The sequence below is a fragment of the Camellia sinensis genome, chromosome 2 (genome assembly GCF_055761805.1).
Source record: "Camellia sinensis isolate YWXY chromosome 2, ASM5576180v1, whole genome shotgun sequence".
Taxonomy (NCBI): domain Eukaryota; kingdom Viridiplantae; phylum Streptophyta; class Magnoliopsida; order Ericales; family Theaceae; genus Camellia; species Camellia sinensis.
Window position 1 is genome coordinate 80,673,346 of NC_138962.1, and position 16,796 is coordinate 80,690,141.

A 16,796-nucleotide genomic window follows, 5' to 3' on the forward strand; every position below is an offset into this window, starting at 1 on the left:
TCGTTACGTTCAACATCTATACAAATTTGAGCTAACTACTTGCGAATTCACATATCTCAAGTTAGTTAATTCTGGATGAAAATTTCATATAAAATAAGGCAATTCACACAACCAAATGGGCCCTTGAGGAAAGAAACAATATATAGATAATTTTAGGGAGACTCAAAAGTTGTTATGTTCAACTTCTGTACAAATTTGAGTTAACTACTTACAAATTCACATATCTCAAGTTAGTTAATTCTAAATGAAAATTTCATATGAAATAAGGCAATATTTCACACAACCAAATGGGCCCTTGAGGAAAAAAACAGTATATAGATAAATTTAAGTTGAAGCAACAAACAAAAGGGCATAACCACCACATGTAACAAACATCATGTAACACGAAGGAGACAAGTAGCATAAAATTCATCCAACGATTCAAGCAAATTGAGGGCAAAGAATACCCATTGGTATGTTGTTTGAGTGAAAGGAAAGTGCGTAATGCATTTCATTGCTCATCAACCATTCACACATACATATAAAATAAAACTCAATTCATGCATAAACTTCATATAGAAAACATTACAAGAATGATATGACAGTACCATTTTAATAAATGTAAGTCATTGTGATGGTGTTTTGTTTTAAAATGAAGGGTCCTCGTTTAGTCGGGTAATAATATACAAACAGAATATTTGTACAAAGAATTCATATATAGAATGAGTTGGGCATCTTGTGGTCCTTTCATTTTCAAATCAAAACACTCAATATTGTCCCTGTAATTTCACAACTACCATTGACACGTCATTTTGCATGTGTTTTTTTGTATGAATTTTATATTTGCAAATCACTTTCCCATTTAGCCATATCATTTTATATGAAATTTTTTTGTATATCATTGCTCATAGATAAATGGGCAAATTACACTATTAGTTTATGTCTTTTGGTTCTTGTGGCATTTTAGTCCCTTGATCGATTTGGACCCTAAATTTTGGACGTTATCTCAAATTAGTCCAATTGATTCCAATTGCTAGCATTTTTTGACACGTGTCATACTTTTAAGTATAAAATTGTAAACTTGATCAATTCAATGACATAACCTCAATCAATTCAGTAAAAATTTCCTACCAAAGACCCAATCAATTGAATCAAATTGACATAAAATCTAAAATTTCAAACCAAACCAACCATCAAATGGGGTCGGCTGACATAAAATCCAAAATTAAGTCAATTGAAACTGTAGGGATTAAAATGACCCAACGACGACAAAATGTAAAGACTAACTGCACCAAATCAAACCAACTTTGTAGGCAAAAACTGCAAGTACAAGTCACAACAATCATACATAAATGAACAAATATCTACATATATATTATGCATAGAAGTGCTTATATATATATATATATATATGCTATTAAGAAGTGAAAATACAGTACTTGGGCAAGAGTAGCCATGAGCTTGGGAGAGTCAAATATGTCCAATACGGAGGCGAATCGGAGTTCGAAGGCCGATTGAGGAGCTGTTGGCTTTTTTGGCCTTCGAAGGTTAATAATGTAATTTTAAGCATACCAGCAACGATCAATTAGTCTTTACAGAATATTAATTGCTAACCAATTATCAGAAGATTGTGTTTTAGTTCTCTTAGCCTCAATGAAAAGGACTTTTACTAGTGGTTTGTTTAGGAGAATTTAGTAAATAATAACAAGTGAAGAACAATTTCAGAATCTGAATTTCATTAAGTAAATGAAAACTTACAATGATCTGACCCAGTCTCGTAGAGGTTTACAGTAACAAGCTATTTGAAACTACTCCTAGGAAACGAAGTGCATTACAGGAATTGAAGTGCAGAAATGTAAAGAACTATAAAAACTGGAAGGAAAAACGAAGAAGTAAATAAACTGATTTTTTGATCTAAGTCTGGATCCTTCAGTCTGGGGCCTTCTCTGCTATTTATACTTTTCAATGATAACCGTCGAAGTGGACTTTCAATTGTCGAAATGTCCTCCCATGATTGCTGAACATGTTCTCTCACAATCAATCCCACTACGCCACTCTTGCAGTTAGGCTTCCTTCCTAATTTTGAATTTAAACTTTGTGAGTAACCGTTAGGCCACATTACCTTGTATCCTTCGACTGTTCTAGTGCTACACAGATCCATTATTACCAATACGGACTGACACGTGCCTGACTTTGATTGGCAACTTGTATTAATTCCCTAAATTGCTCTTTTCGTGCCACGTGTTGACTTGTGATTGGCTTTTACAAATTATACAGCCAACAGGAGCTTTTCCGAAAAAGTTATAGCGACCGAAGTGAGCTTTGACAAAAATGGATCCTTAGGGTTCACTGGAGGCATTGGAATTTGAGCACCGTTTCTGCTATTAATGGAACAGAGTGTCTTAGTGGACCGACATCTCAAGGATGGTGATGAAGATGATGAAGAAGGGATTAAAGCCGCCATCGGTATTTGCAACGAGGTCACCATATTTTCCGATGACTTTGGCTCTGGTTTGTGCTACACGGGCGGAGGTAATGGTGAGGCTGTTTGGATAGAAAAAGCCACGGTTAAATTTTTTAGGGGGCAAAGTGTATAACGCCTTGTTTGGGAAGTATGTTGTTTTATTTTATTATATTTTTTATTCATAGAAATGGATATGTAGATAAGCTATTCTAATATATCCGTCAGGGAATATTACTCATTAGCTATTCTAATAAGTATGTTATTTTATTGGTAAATGACATTAAAACCTTTTGAGATTTGTCTTTAATATAAATATTTCTGGACGTTCTAAAAATTGCATCCCCTCCCTAAAATTTAAACTTTTATTAAAATTCAATCATTCCGTTAAGTCAACTAATGGAAAAAATTAATATAAGAAATTAATTTTTAAAATGCCTATTTTACCCTTATTTGCATGTATAAAATTGACAAACAATTCATAGTTTAGAAAATTTTATATGACCCAATCATGGTCTGTGGTTATGATTAATTACGGTGTTAATTATAATTATTGATTATAAAATTATTTTGGTTATGATTTAAAAGGTATTTAGTTATGCCTTATGCGGTGTTTAATTATAACTATTTTTTTTTTAGTTATAATTGAAAAGTATCTAATTATAATATTTGTGATAATTAACAACATAAAAACTTGTGTACTATAACATTAGCTAAATGTTTAATAGTATAACAATAAATGTATTAGTATTAAATGATTTTTTATAATTCCTTACAGATTTTCTTTACTCATCCAGTAATTTTTTTAAAAAAAATATTTTTTAATAAGAGTAAAATAAGCATTTTAAAAAATTAATTTATTATATTAGTTTTTTCTGTTAGTTGACTTAATGGTTGACTAATAGAAGGATTAAGTTATAATTGAAGTTTAATCCTTTGGGAGGAGAATGCAATTTTCAAAACGTGAGAGGGTTATTTGTATAAAAGACAAATCTCAAGGGGTGTCGGTGTAGTTTACTCTATTTTATTTGGTTTTTTGGATGTTTTAATTTGGCTAAAATAGTTGTATTTGGGAAGATGGTTGAATTTTTTTTTAATTGATTTGATAGTTGTGAGAGAAAAAATGAAATGATTATGGATTAGATCTAATATTTTGTCTTATTATTTTAGCCTATTTTTTTTTTAGTAGTCAATTTTAGCTTATTTTATCTTTTAGAAGGCTATTTTAACCCAACCCTCTTTCTAAACACCCTCAAATGTTGTGTTTGGTCGGGAGATTTATGAAGGAATTTCAAAAGGAAAAGAGAAAATGTATGTAAAATTAAGTGAAATGTAAGTATATTTTATTCACATTTCACCTACCTTTTCTCTTTTCCTTTCTACATCCCTTCTCAAATCCCCCAATCAAATACAATGTAAATCTCCATTTTGGCAACAAGAAAAAAGTCACTTCTTTTTTTGAATTTTTTTTATCTTTAGTGATATTTTTTTCAAAATTATGTCAAAATTTTTTACTTTTCCAGTTCATCTTGTTGAGACGAAACTAAAAAATATATTTTTTAAAAATATATTTTAAAAAAAAACATTAAAGACAAAAATAAACAAAAAAAGATTACTTATTTTGGCCTATTTTTTTCTTTTTTAGATTTTTTTGGATTTTAAAAAAAAATTATAATTTTTTGATTTGTCTTGTCAAGTTGAATCTAAAAAACCTAAAGTTTTTTGAAACTTTTAAAAAAAAGTTCACTAAAAATGAAAATTAGCCAAAAGATAAAAGCCAAAAAAAGCACTTCTCAAAACATCTATCAAGTTTCTACAATATTTAATTTAAACTTATTTAATTCTTAAAATAATTACAAAAATAAAATATATGTCCATACGTATTATAAATTAGTAAAAGACTCTTCCCAATTAAGATTTTATTATAGAAAAATTATTTAAATTTTTATTTTGTCTTTGAAAGGTATTTTATTTCACCGTGTGTTTAAATTAATATTAGAGTCTGATTTTTTAATTTTTTCAATAAATTATATAAATATTAGATATACTGAAGAAGTAGAATTATATAATTCAAATAATAACACTTCTCTACAAATAGTAATAAAACAAAATAATACATTAATTAAGTAATAAAAAGAACTTTGCGAAAAACTTAAAAATAATCAATTAGAAATTATAAACGAAAATCTCACATATAATACTGGATAAAGGCCAGCACGTATCCATTGTAAAAGATAAATAAGAAAATATTATAGATAATTACCCTTATTGTTAAGAAAATTCATTTTATAGATTGATGCCCACTTTTTAAAGACAAAATAAAATTTTAATTTTTTTTTAAAAATAAAATTTTAAATAGATCGTGTTTTTTACTAATTTATAATATTTATAGGCTTATATTTTTTATAATCTTTTTAGGGACTAAATAAGTTTGAATTAAATAGACTTGATGGATTCAATTGATAGTTTAGAGACTAAATAAACTTTTATTTATATATTTTAGGTACTTAATAGACACAATTGATAGTTCATGGACTAAATAGACAATTTGACGATAGCTTAAGTGCATAAAGTGTAATAAATCCATTTATTTATGGAAATGCCTTTTTCTAATTTATTATTAAAATAAATTTATAATGAGAAAATTCCAATAAATTCAATTTGAGGATCGTGTGAGTCGTTAGGCCTACTGAGTAATTGTTTTTGGTGAGAAGTATACATTTTGTCAAATATTGTGGTGAGAAGTAGGGGTGAGCAATGGATATATTGATCTGCCGCATTTTGGATGGATGCGTTATAACAAGCGGACGGTTGTGGATTGATTTTTTCCAATCCGCCTAGTTTTGGACGGATGGTAGATTTGAGATTCTTTTGGCTACAACTGAACTGCCAAACCGCGAGCACCTCTAGTATTTTGTAAGACTTTGTGTTTTCAATTTGTTTAGATATTCTGTTTATATTTTGAATTGAAAAAGAGTTTAAATATTATGTTAGAAAGAGTTTTCAACTTCAATATATTTTTTAAATTGAAAAAAATAAATATATTATTTATCTATATTTTTTTGGTTTTTAAATTTAACTATAAAAATACTAAATAAAAAAGATGATATATGTTGATTGGTTTTTATTTTCAAAAACAGACATAAATGTAATAATACAAAGGTATACAATCTTTACTACTACTCTGTTCATGGTTTTGGTGGTTGGAATTGTTTTTATATTTAAGAACTATAGATTTTAATACTTTGTGTGGATGAGGCATGCAGTGATTGTAATATTCTAAAGTTTCGAGCTTTCTTTCTTTAGATGAGGCATGTAGTGATTGTAATACTTTTTTAAGTCATTGATTGTAGTGCTTTTTTTTTTTTTTTTTTTTTTTTTGAGGAAGTGCATAATTGAATCATGTTGAAAATTTATAAAATTTTAAACCGCCAAATCGATTCGCATCCATCCGCCAATCCGCTCAATCCACATCTATCGGATTGCCGAATGAATGCAGATTGATTTTCTCCAATCTGCCAATCTGGCGGATGGATGGCGGATTGAAGGTTCCGTGGCCACAACCAACTCGTGCCCACCCCTAGTGAGAAGTCATTTTAATTGTTTTCAAAGACATTTTCTTTTCAGTTTTACCCTTTTATGTTGAATTTTTTTAACCTATTTTTTCAAATTGTTCAAAAAAATCTATTTGTCAATATTTATGTTGAAATTATTTGTTCAAAAAGTCTATCTGTTGAAATTTCTATCTGTTCAAAATTGTTATCTATTTAAAATCTCAAAATTGTTATCTATTCAAAATCTATCTGTTGAAATTATCTTTTACAAAAAATCTACCTGTTGAAATTATCTTTTACAAAAAAAAAAAAAACTATTTGTTATCTTTTCAAAACCCAACACTCTCTCTTTCTCTCTATATATCTTTCTCCACAAGTCCACTAGCTGTTGAAATATCTTCATCATTTTGAATAGATATATGCTATTTTTTAACAGATTTGTATCTATTTGTGCAAATTATTTTTTTAGTTACAAGAATCTATTAAAATCTTCTTCTTTTTTGTCTATTTAATTTTTTGAACTTATACCAACCCATCTATTCAATTTTTTGAACAGATCTGCCTTTCTTGAACAGATCTACCTTTTTGAACATATCTGAATCTACCAATTTCTTTCATTAACAATTGAATCTACTCATTATCATCATCATCTGCTGTCGTAACGTAAAACATAACATAGAATACCAAACATAACATAGACTCTAGATCTGGAACTTTTCTGAAGCTATCGATGAGATTTTTAGAGCCTCCGATTTCACAATGGTGGAGGTCGTCGACGACTTCATTCAGAGGTTTCAACTCCCTTTGGGATTTTTACTCCTTGATGAGCACAAATCCAATGCTTGAACTTCCTCACCTACCAAGTCCCTGAACAATCTCAACCGTAGGATATCTTTCACTTTCACCGCTCGAACACCGTCATTTTTGCTATTATCTCTGTGCCACCGTGAAATGGTGGTGCTCGACGGAGACTTGACGGTAGAAGCAAAATGAAAGTGCTTAATGGCGGTCAATAAGACCTTCGACACTCTGTGATGCAAAAATTGCGAGTGTGAGCTTCGTCAAGGATACCATCGATTATAGGGGTTTACGTCGATTATTATGGTAGAAGTAGGAGAGGCATAGGGATCACGACAGATTTGTTGATCTGTTGCATGGATTTGGATATAAAGGTTGATGAAGTGGACAACAACGATGAAGATAATCCTGAAGGACGTCTATTGCGGTGATGACCAGAACGAAGTTGCTTATTTCTCTCTCTCTCTCTCACTTCCCACTCTGTCTTTTGCTTTCTCTCTCTACTTTATGAATATCTTCAACAGATCTTGTGACTTTTCTACTCTTTCTAATTTGTACAGATAAAAGTTGAGATGGACAACATCAGAAAAACTTAATCCCGTTTTGAATTTCCCTTCGGTCCTCTAGTTTTGTACGTGGCATTTTTTTGTTCAAAATTCTAACAGTAAATAACAGAGCGACTACATTGTAACAAAATTGAAAATGTAGGATTTAAATTGAAGCTATAGAGACTAAAGCTACAATTTACTTAAATTACAAAAACTAATAGTGTAGTGTACTCTCAAAGTTATTTAGAGGTTTTGGACCAATACTCCACGCCATTTATTTATATGGCACTTGTCCAATTGTCTCCAAAAAACAAACATAAAAGTGATAGGCACTAGTATTTCAAACAATAAAAAATGGTAAATTACATAAATGGTCCCTGTAGTTTAATCGTTTTTTTATTTTGGTTCCCGTTGTTTTAATTTGCTCAATTTGTGTCCCTTAATTTTACGGATTGTGTCATATTAGTCCAATAAATAACGGCGGTTAAGTTTGATGGACGGAAAATCAAATGATGTTTCAATTTGGTCCCTGTAGTTTATAGGAAAGTCAAAACAACATGAACTAAATTGATACATCCTGTAAACTACAGGGATCAAATTGAAAAATCATATGATTATTGTAACAACCCTCATACTGTTTGCCGATTAATGACTGATTAATTACGATAAACATCGATTACCGTTAAACTGAATTGATTATGACTGATAATTGGACTGATTAAAAGTACTGAACTGCCTGACCAAAATTGAAACTGAATTGAATGAATACATCTGTTTGAATTGCATTCTATCTGTTCGATTAATTATTTGATCTGTTCATATTTTAGTGTTTAAACTGCTAATTGAAGGCCTTATCGGCGGCCGAACTGGGAATGGATTAATGTTTTATGATCCTCATAATTAATGTAATTTTATGGTATTTTTATCTGAAAACTGATTAGGTATGCTTGAATTAGATTAAATAAGCTAATTAAAGAGTTAGGCTTAATTACAGAATTGCCACCCTTAGTGGCCCACTCAATATAACATATTTGAGCCTTACACTTGACCACATAACACATTTTCCTCAGCCTTTTCTTGCTCTAGCCGACCAAGAGAGGGAGAGAGTGAGAGAACTTGTCTTCCATCTTGAGTTTTGCTTGCTAATTGAAGAACTTGAAGGGTAGATTGCTACTTTAGACTCCTAAACCTTGAATACAAGACTAAGGTCGGAAACTCATCTTCTTCTTGTGGTTATTGAGCTAGTTCTTGCATGATTCATACTTCATTGTAGAACTAAGTCATGATTTGGTTCAAGAATGTGGAATTATAGCTTCATTTCATGCATGCATGTTTGAATTAAGGAGTTTTGAGTTGAATTCATGGTAAAATGGTGCATGCATGTTCATAATTTTGTAATGGTCCATGTTTTCAACTTGTTTTTGGATCAATTGGCTCCTTAGAGCATCAAATTGGAACTTCAAAATGATTTGAATACATGCATGTTTGTATGTTCATATTGTTCATGAAATTGGTTTAAATTGAGTTTGAATTAAACACCCTTGGCCTTTGATTTCTTAAAATTGAGCTTTGAAACATGTTATTCTATGTGTTTATAAATGTTTTCCAGAAAATGGGCCCAAGAGGATCGGTTTTGATGCCTTTGAACTTGGTTTTTGGCTTGGAGGTGCAATCTAGAATTTCCAGATTGCGCATTTCCGCTCGAGCGGGGGAATCGCCGCTCGAGCGTGGAATTCCAGCATCCAGTATCTCTGCACTGTTTTACAGTCCACTCGAGCGGAGGATTGGGCGCTCGAGCGGAGTCATGTCTCAAGCTCGAGCGGGCGTCGAGCGGAGATTTCACCCATCCAGTACTTTTACAGTACGCTCGAGCGGAAAAGTTTACGCTCGAGCGTGTACCTTTGTTGCATGTCCGCTCGAGCGGGGAAACATGCGCTCGAGCGGGACTCTGTTTTTCTGAAACTCCGAGACTGTTTTCTGATCACATCTTTGCACCCTCACCCCATTCTAGGCATTCTTAGACCTAGTTTAAGGCATCTTATTGAGGATATAGATGTAGAACACACCGAGGCAAATTAGGGTTTAAGTTGTTATCTTTCCCAACTGTGTAGCTTAGTGTGTGTTCAACCTGTGAACTGTGTAGGGTTGGTGACTGGGGAGGCACGCTCTAGCATACTGTAACCCAAACTCTGTGAGTAACAACTGTGTAAAAATATGTTCAAAATGATTATTTTCTGAACAATTGAACTGTACTGCTCTCGGAACTGTTACTGTTAATTGAATGAATGTATGTCCTCTGTTCTGAACTGTATTGTGGCATCCTTAGCAACTACTGTTACTGACTGTTACTGTTACAGAGATCTCTGTCGGTTCTCTCGTGGAACCACTACTGTTTACTGACTGATGGCCATCATTACTGTTCGGTCTTTAAGACCTACTGTTTACTGCTATGCTAATGGATGTACCACATATGACTGAATAACTGTTCTGACTGAAAGACTGAAGTATTGTTTAATGAACTGATTTCATTACTGTAAGGACATTTCATTCATAACCCCTTTACGCATTATGTTATTCACTAGGCTTTAGCTCACTGTTTATATATATATGTAGGTGCTCAGCCACCAGATCGGAGCTAGGAGCGTGGGTTAGACTCCAGTTTTGTCAAGCCAGCCTTTGTGCCTCACTGCGAGGTTCCGAGTTGCCATGCTATGGCTTTGGGGTGTCTTGTTTTCCCCCCGTCTGTCTCCATACTGTTTGGATTACTGTATAGACTGTTAGCTGCTAACCGTACTGCTATCAAGGGATTAGGTCCCTGTACTGTGTGACTGTAAATTTTGTATAGACGGTACTGTTTGTATATGTGAATGCATGAAAAAAATTTTTGGCATGCAGACTGTCACAGCTCAATGGACATTATTCATTTACTGTATTGGCTTCCGCCAGGCCCTGTACTCTGTTTTACTGTACTACTGTTAAGCAGGCCTACGGTAATCTCGGATTACTGGCCGGTTACGGTGCTAAACCCATAGGGCCGGGTTTGGGTCGTGACAATTATCCGTCCATCAAACTTAACTGCCTTTATTTATTGGACTAATTTGATACAATTCTTAAAATTAAGAGATAAAATTGAGAAAATTAAAACAACATGAACCAAAATGAAAAAAAACAAATTACAAGGACTACCACTATAATTTACCCTTCAAAAAAATAAATTAAAGCACCACATAGATTTATCCCAGAACCGTCATATAGTTTTCTTCAAAGTTGTGTGTTTAAAAAATCAAATCAATCACATGATACATTTCCTTCTCTTTTTTTTTAAGTTCGTACAATAAATTCAACATGTATGTGTTGATTTAATAAAAACTTTTGTTATAGACATATCTTCCGTGAGAAACACCAACACCATTAGTTGAATATAGAAAACAAGAAGATCCAAATTCAGAGAGCAGGCTACCACCTGGAATGAGTTTAAACATTTATGTTCCAAGAGATGAACAATTTGGACAGTTGAAGACGTTGGATTTCTTAGCTTATGTAATAAAATCCATATTTAAACTCCTTGGTCCCTAAATTTAAGGCTCGATGGTATGGAATTAAAGAGTTTGACTCCTTCCAAGATACTCTGAACCTTTATGGTGGAGGAATCAAGCTGCCTCAAGGCCCTTCACTTGACATTACAATTCCCTTCCAAATTCTCAAGACAATTCTAAGGACTGATGATGAGGGATACTTCAAATTCCCAACCCCACAAATAATTGAAGGTATTATATATACATATCACTTATTCTATTTATACATAATTCAAATAATATAATTAGACATAACTCTCTCACATAAAAAAGAAAAAAAAAGGTAGAGGATGATAGCAACAACAGACTCAATCTTTACCTTTGCGGTTGAGTCTCTTTCTTTCTCTCTCTCTTCACAATCTGAAAGGGGAGGGAAGAGACAGCATTTTGGGGAATGAGAGGGTAGTGGTGGTGGTTGGTGGTAGTGGCGGTGGTGGGTGATAGTTAGAGTGGTTATTGATGAATTAGGGTTAGGGTTAGGGTTTGGATGTTGAAGATAAGGGTATTATGGGGATTGTGTGGGATCATGAGAAAATTTTTAAAAATCATAATGTATATGATGTGTATTGAGAAGAATGGTGGTGTGTAATTAGAAACACCTGCCACTTTGGTCCTCTAATTTTTGTTTTGTCAATTTTCTTCCTACAATTTATTATTTGAATGTTACATCTTCTTCATTAATGTTTAGGGACCAAATTAAAATTTTTGGGGCCAAAGTAACACATAACTCATACTTTATGGATTATAGCTGCATTTCATTATATTTCGTTAACAATTTTTTTTTTTCAATTTGAGGATGAAATCAGTAAAACTGAAATTGGAAGATCAAATTGACATGTAATGCATAGTTCAAATTGAATATTTTAAAGATGAAATCAACAAATTGAAGTCTGGAAGACCAAAATGGCATATAACCCATATTTTGTGGACCATCTAAGCAGCACAAACACTGTTCATTCATAGTAACATGTTCATTTTGCATAATGCTATTTGTGCACTTTAAATATATTTTGAAGCATTTATAAAATGAACATATCATATAGAATCCGATGTTCTATAATGAGATGTTTATGGCTTTTTAATTATAATTTTTTTCCCACCTTGAGTGAACTATTCATATATTTGACATATAATAAATGTATAAAAATATAAATTTTAAGGTGTAATAGGCATATCATGTTGAGTTGTGTCTGTGCAACTTGGGGGACCATAAGTATTTACATGTTTCCTTTCATGAACTTGAAATTTCATTTAATCATACAATATTTTCATGGTCTTGGAACAGAGGATAAGACTGTATGGAGGACAGATGAAGAATTTGCTAGAGAAATGTTAGCTAGACTCAACCTTGTCATAATTTGTTGTCTCCAAGTAAACTGGACCTTAATGTTATGAACGAACTTTTTTTGTTTTTTTCCTTCCCTGTTTTCTAAACAACTAAACAGAAAAATTATGCTTTTGATGGCCTTCAGTTACATGATTCACTAAGGCCAAGTTTGGGAAGACTAAAAAAGTGCACTTTTTGTCTTTTTGGACTAAAAAATTGAGATTGAAAATATGGATGTTTGGGTTAACTTTTTGACTTTTTATTGAAAAATGTGTAATAAAAAATTGTAAAAATTGATTTGTAAGGAAAAATTTGAATTGGGAGTTGTGCAGCCGTAATTGTTGACTTTTGGTGAATAGTGTTAACTTTTTAACTTTTTGAGTAACTTTTTGGCTTTTTGACTTTTTTTAAAATCCCCAAACTTGGCCTAAATCTTTTTTGTATTTGTAGGAATTCCCTCTAGCAAGCAACCTAGATCCTAAAGTCTATGGCAATCAAAATAGTTCAATAACTAGGGATCACATAAAGAACAACCCTGATGGGTTGACAGTAGAAGAGGTAAGTAGCATTCACGAATCATAACATCTAGGGTTAACTATATTTTTAGTCCCCAAAATATGCGTCTTGTGCTATTTTGGTCCTCGATATTTCAAATGTATCAATTTGGTCCCCAATGTATTAATTTTGTTACTAAATGGTCTTACCTCTATTTCCGTCTACAATTTATAACAGAAATAAGGGTGTTTTTGTCAAACTACCTGTGACATTGAATAAGTTGAGGACTAAATTGAAAACACTAGAGACCAAAATGAAACAAATTACATACATTGGGAACTTTTTTTCTTCTCATTTTTCTGCTTCTTAAATGTGGTTTGACGAAAATACCATTACTTTTGTTATCAATTGTAGACACAAATGGAAGTAGGGACCATTTAGTAACAAAATTAATAGTTGGGGACCAAATTGGCATATTTAAAACATTAGTGGACCAAAAATAACACAAGACAAATATTTTGAAGACCATTAGTGTAATTAACCCTAACATCTAAATTATGAAATGTTGTACTGATACATATATATGATCAAAATGGAACCAAGTCTCACAGACATTGTACAGTATAGTAAACCATAATTTTGACAAGCATTTTTTGTATAGGCAATAGAAAACAACATGCTCTTCATATTACATCACCATGATGCTTTAATGTCATACGTAGAGTGGATTAACAAGGACTCCCCTTGTACATTAGACTCATCAGAACCCACGAAGATTTAGGCTACAAGGACTCTCATTTTCTTGCAAAATGATGGGACTTTGAAGCCTCTAGCGATTGAATTAAGCTTGCCATATCCACAAGTAGATCAATTTGGTGCCATAAGCAAAGTGTACACCCCATCTGAACACGGTGTTGAGAGTTTCATTTGGCTGTTGGCTAAAGCATACATTGCAGTCAATGACTTCGGCTACCATCAGCTCATCAGTCACTGGTATATATATAAATGTTTGTGAATGTGCCTATCACTACATATGATAGAAGTGCAGAGAATCGATCAACTACGACTACGATTAATGTTGACTCATCTTCGAATGCGAAGAAAAGAAAAGTTGGTGAAGGTTCAAGTAAGTTGTTAAACAATTATGCACTAGTTGCATATATATTATTATATGTGCCTATTTAATTAATTTGAAATCCTATTTCTTGTATAGGAAATGATAGAGGAAAAGGCAAGGCAGCAAGATGCACCCTTGCGGATGAAGACATGGAGTCGGAAGAAGTTGGTGGAATAGATGATGGAACTTATCCCATTATAGATATAGCGGACGAAGATGATGACAATATTAATGAGGATGACTGAGAGTGACCTATTATTTATTTATTGCTTTGTTCATAGAGTATTAGAGTTTTAAGTTATTTTGTTTATTGAACAATTGGAATTTAAGTTTTTGACCATGACTTAAGTTATTTTTTTATTATAGTACTTATAATACTTGAAATAATTAATTAATTTTGGTTATATGCTTAGAATGGCCTTTAAAAAATTTATTTGGCAATTCTTATTTTTTTTATTCTTTTTATGCTATATTTAATTAATTTTACATTTTATAAAAATTAAAAAAATCAAAATTCAAAAGGCTTACGCCTCAACGCCTCGAGGCTTACGCCTCACCTCAACAAGGGTAAAACGCCTCGCCTTGCGCTTTCGCCTTTAAAAACATTGTGTGAAACAACAAAGCTTATGATGCACAGTTTTGTAGGATTTGGGCTCTAACTAACTTTTACAATTTTTTTTTAATTCCTTGGATTCGATACCTCTAATTTTGATGGTAGGTTGAATACTCATGCAGTGATTGAGCCATTTATGATTGCGACAAATAGGCAACTAAGTGTGTTTCACCCTATATACAAGCTTTTGGATCCCGGCTTTTGCAACACAAGGAATATAAATGCACTCACCAGGCAAAACCCTGATTAATGCTGGTGGTTTACTTGAGAAAACAGTTTTGCCTACGAATTATGCTATGGAAATGTCATTTGTAGTCTATAAGAACTGGATTTTCCCTGAGCAAGCATTTCCTGTCAATCTCATTAAGAGGTAAATCACTATTTCCTTGCCATATACACATGCGTACTCACAGAATAATAACCCTACTCAGTAAGACACTATCAAAGTTTTAGAATTAAAATTTGACAAATGCTATTACACAATGTGCAATAAGTAAATAGAGCTTGCTTCCTTTTTTACTTTATCTAGAGGAATGACAGTAAAGACAACAACAGTCCACATGGCCTCAGGTTACTGATTCAAGACTACCCTTATGTTGTGGATGGACTTAAAATTTGCTCAACAATCGAAACTTGGGTTCAGGACTACTACAATTTTTACTACAAGAATGACGAAATGGTTAATGAAGATTGTGAAGTCCAATGCTGGTGGAAGGAATTAAGAGAGGAAGGGCATAGTGACAAGAAACACGAGCCATGATGGCCTAAAATCTAGACTCTAAAAGAGTCAATAAACACTTGCACATCATCATTTGGGTGGCTTTTGCTCTCCACACCATGGTCAATTTTGGGTAGTACCCTTATGTAGCGTACATGCCAAACCGCTCAACCATTAGTCGTCGATTCATGCCTGAACTGAGCACTCTTGAATATGAGGAGCTCGAGTCCAACCCTGAAAAGGCTTTCTCGAAAACAATTACAGCCATGTTGCAAACTCTTATTGGTGTTTCCTTGATAGAGATTTTGTCAAGGCATCCCTTGGATGAGGTATCTCTTGGGCAGAGAGACTCTTAAGTGGACAACTGACACAAAACCATTGGAGGCCTTTAAAAAATTTGGGGAGAAGCTGGCAAAAATTGAGGAAAATATTATAGATATGAACTGTTAACATATAATATACTTAACATACATATAATATATAATGCATTAGTCTGTAAATGCACATCACAGTGCATTAGGAACTGTAAAGGAGGCAAAGCTGTACACCCACTAACTTCAGAGCTTTACAAAGCTGTACACCCACTAACTTCAGCTTTACAAGTCACTTTGCTATTATTGTAATGTATTGCCTTATGCCTTCGTCCTTAATTGTCTCCCTCTCCTCTCTATAAAAGAGAGAGACCTTGTTCTCTTGTATAGCAGATATACAACAACATACATTGTATATACAAATCCTTCTTTTCAGTCTGTCTCTTTTCTCTCCCTCTCTACCAATCTTTCATGGTATCAGAGCACAGAAATACAACTCTGGCATTCTTCCACTTTGGTGTTTAGTCCCGTACACAGTGGAACTACACCAAACTGCTCGGAATCTCCTTACGATTCCAACGGCACCAAGCCCATCACTAGAAACCCTCACACGCGCTCTCACGCGCCTCTCTTTTGCTCGACGCGTCTCTGCTTCCGTTGCCACGCGCACACGCGCCTTCATGCGCCTTCCACCCTGCCTTTTCGTGCGCCGCGCCTGCTACCGTGCACCCACGTGCGCCATTCGTCTACCGTGAGCCGCGCGTGCGCCGTTCCGCTATTGTGCACCCGCGTGCGCCATTCTGATACCGTGCGCCGCACGCCCATTCTGCTAACGTGCGCCGCTGACATCATTTTTCACCCTGCTGACATCATCACTACGCAGCCCACCTTTCCTAGCTATTTTCGACCTTCCGGACTCACTGGTGCACTCTGTTTTACCTAATTTTGCTCCTACAAATCTATCCCTATCAATTTAGCCCTACTCAACTATTATTATGGATCGTCATGATACCTCTCATCCCATTTCCGTTATTTTGGATGGATCCAACTATGTTCTATGGGCCCAAGCCATGTCTTCCTTCCTCAAAGCGAGGGGTAGACGGAGCAGGAGACGCAGAAAAACCCTCAAACAACCCTCAACTTCTCTCCCCTTATTTTGGATGGATCCAACTTCACATGTGCGTAAATAAAATTCAATGATTTATTATATTGATTCAACTTCCAAGTACTCAGAATTGTACTTGCTCAGAAAATGCTGTTTCTTAGAGAAAAAAGTACAAACATCAATGTTTGTATTTAT

General features: G+C 33.6%; 1 pseudogene; it reads left to right on the top strand.

The window, feature by feature from the left end:
- Positions 1–2,366: 2,366 nt before the first annotated feature.
- LOC114282744 (putative linoleate 9S-lipoxygenase 5) lies at positions 2,367–15,601 on the top strand (annotated as a pseudogene).
- The last annotated feature ends 1,195 nt before the right edge of the window (positions 15,602–16,796 follow it).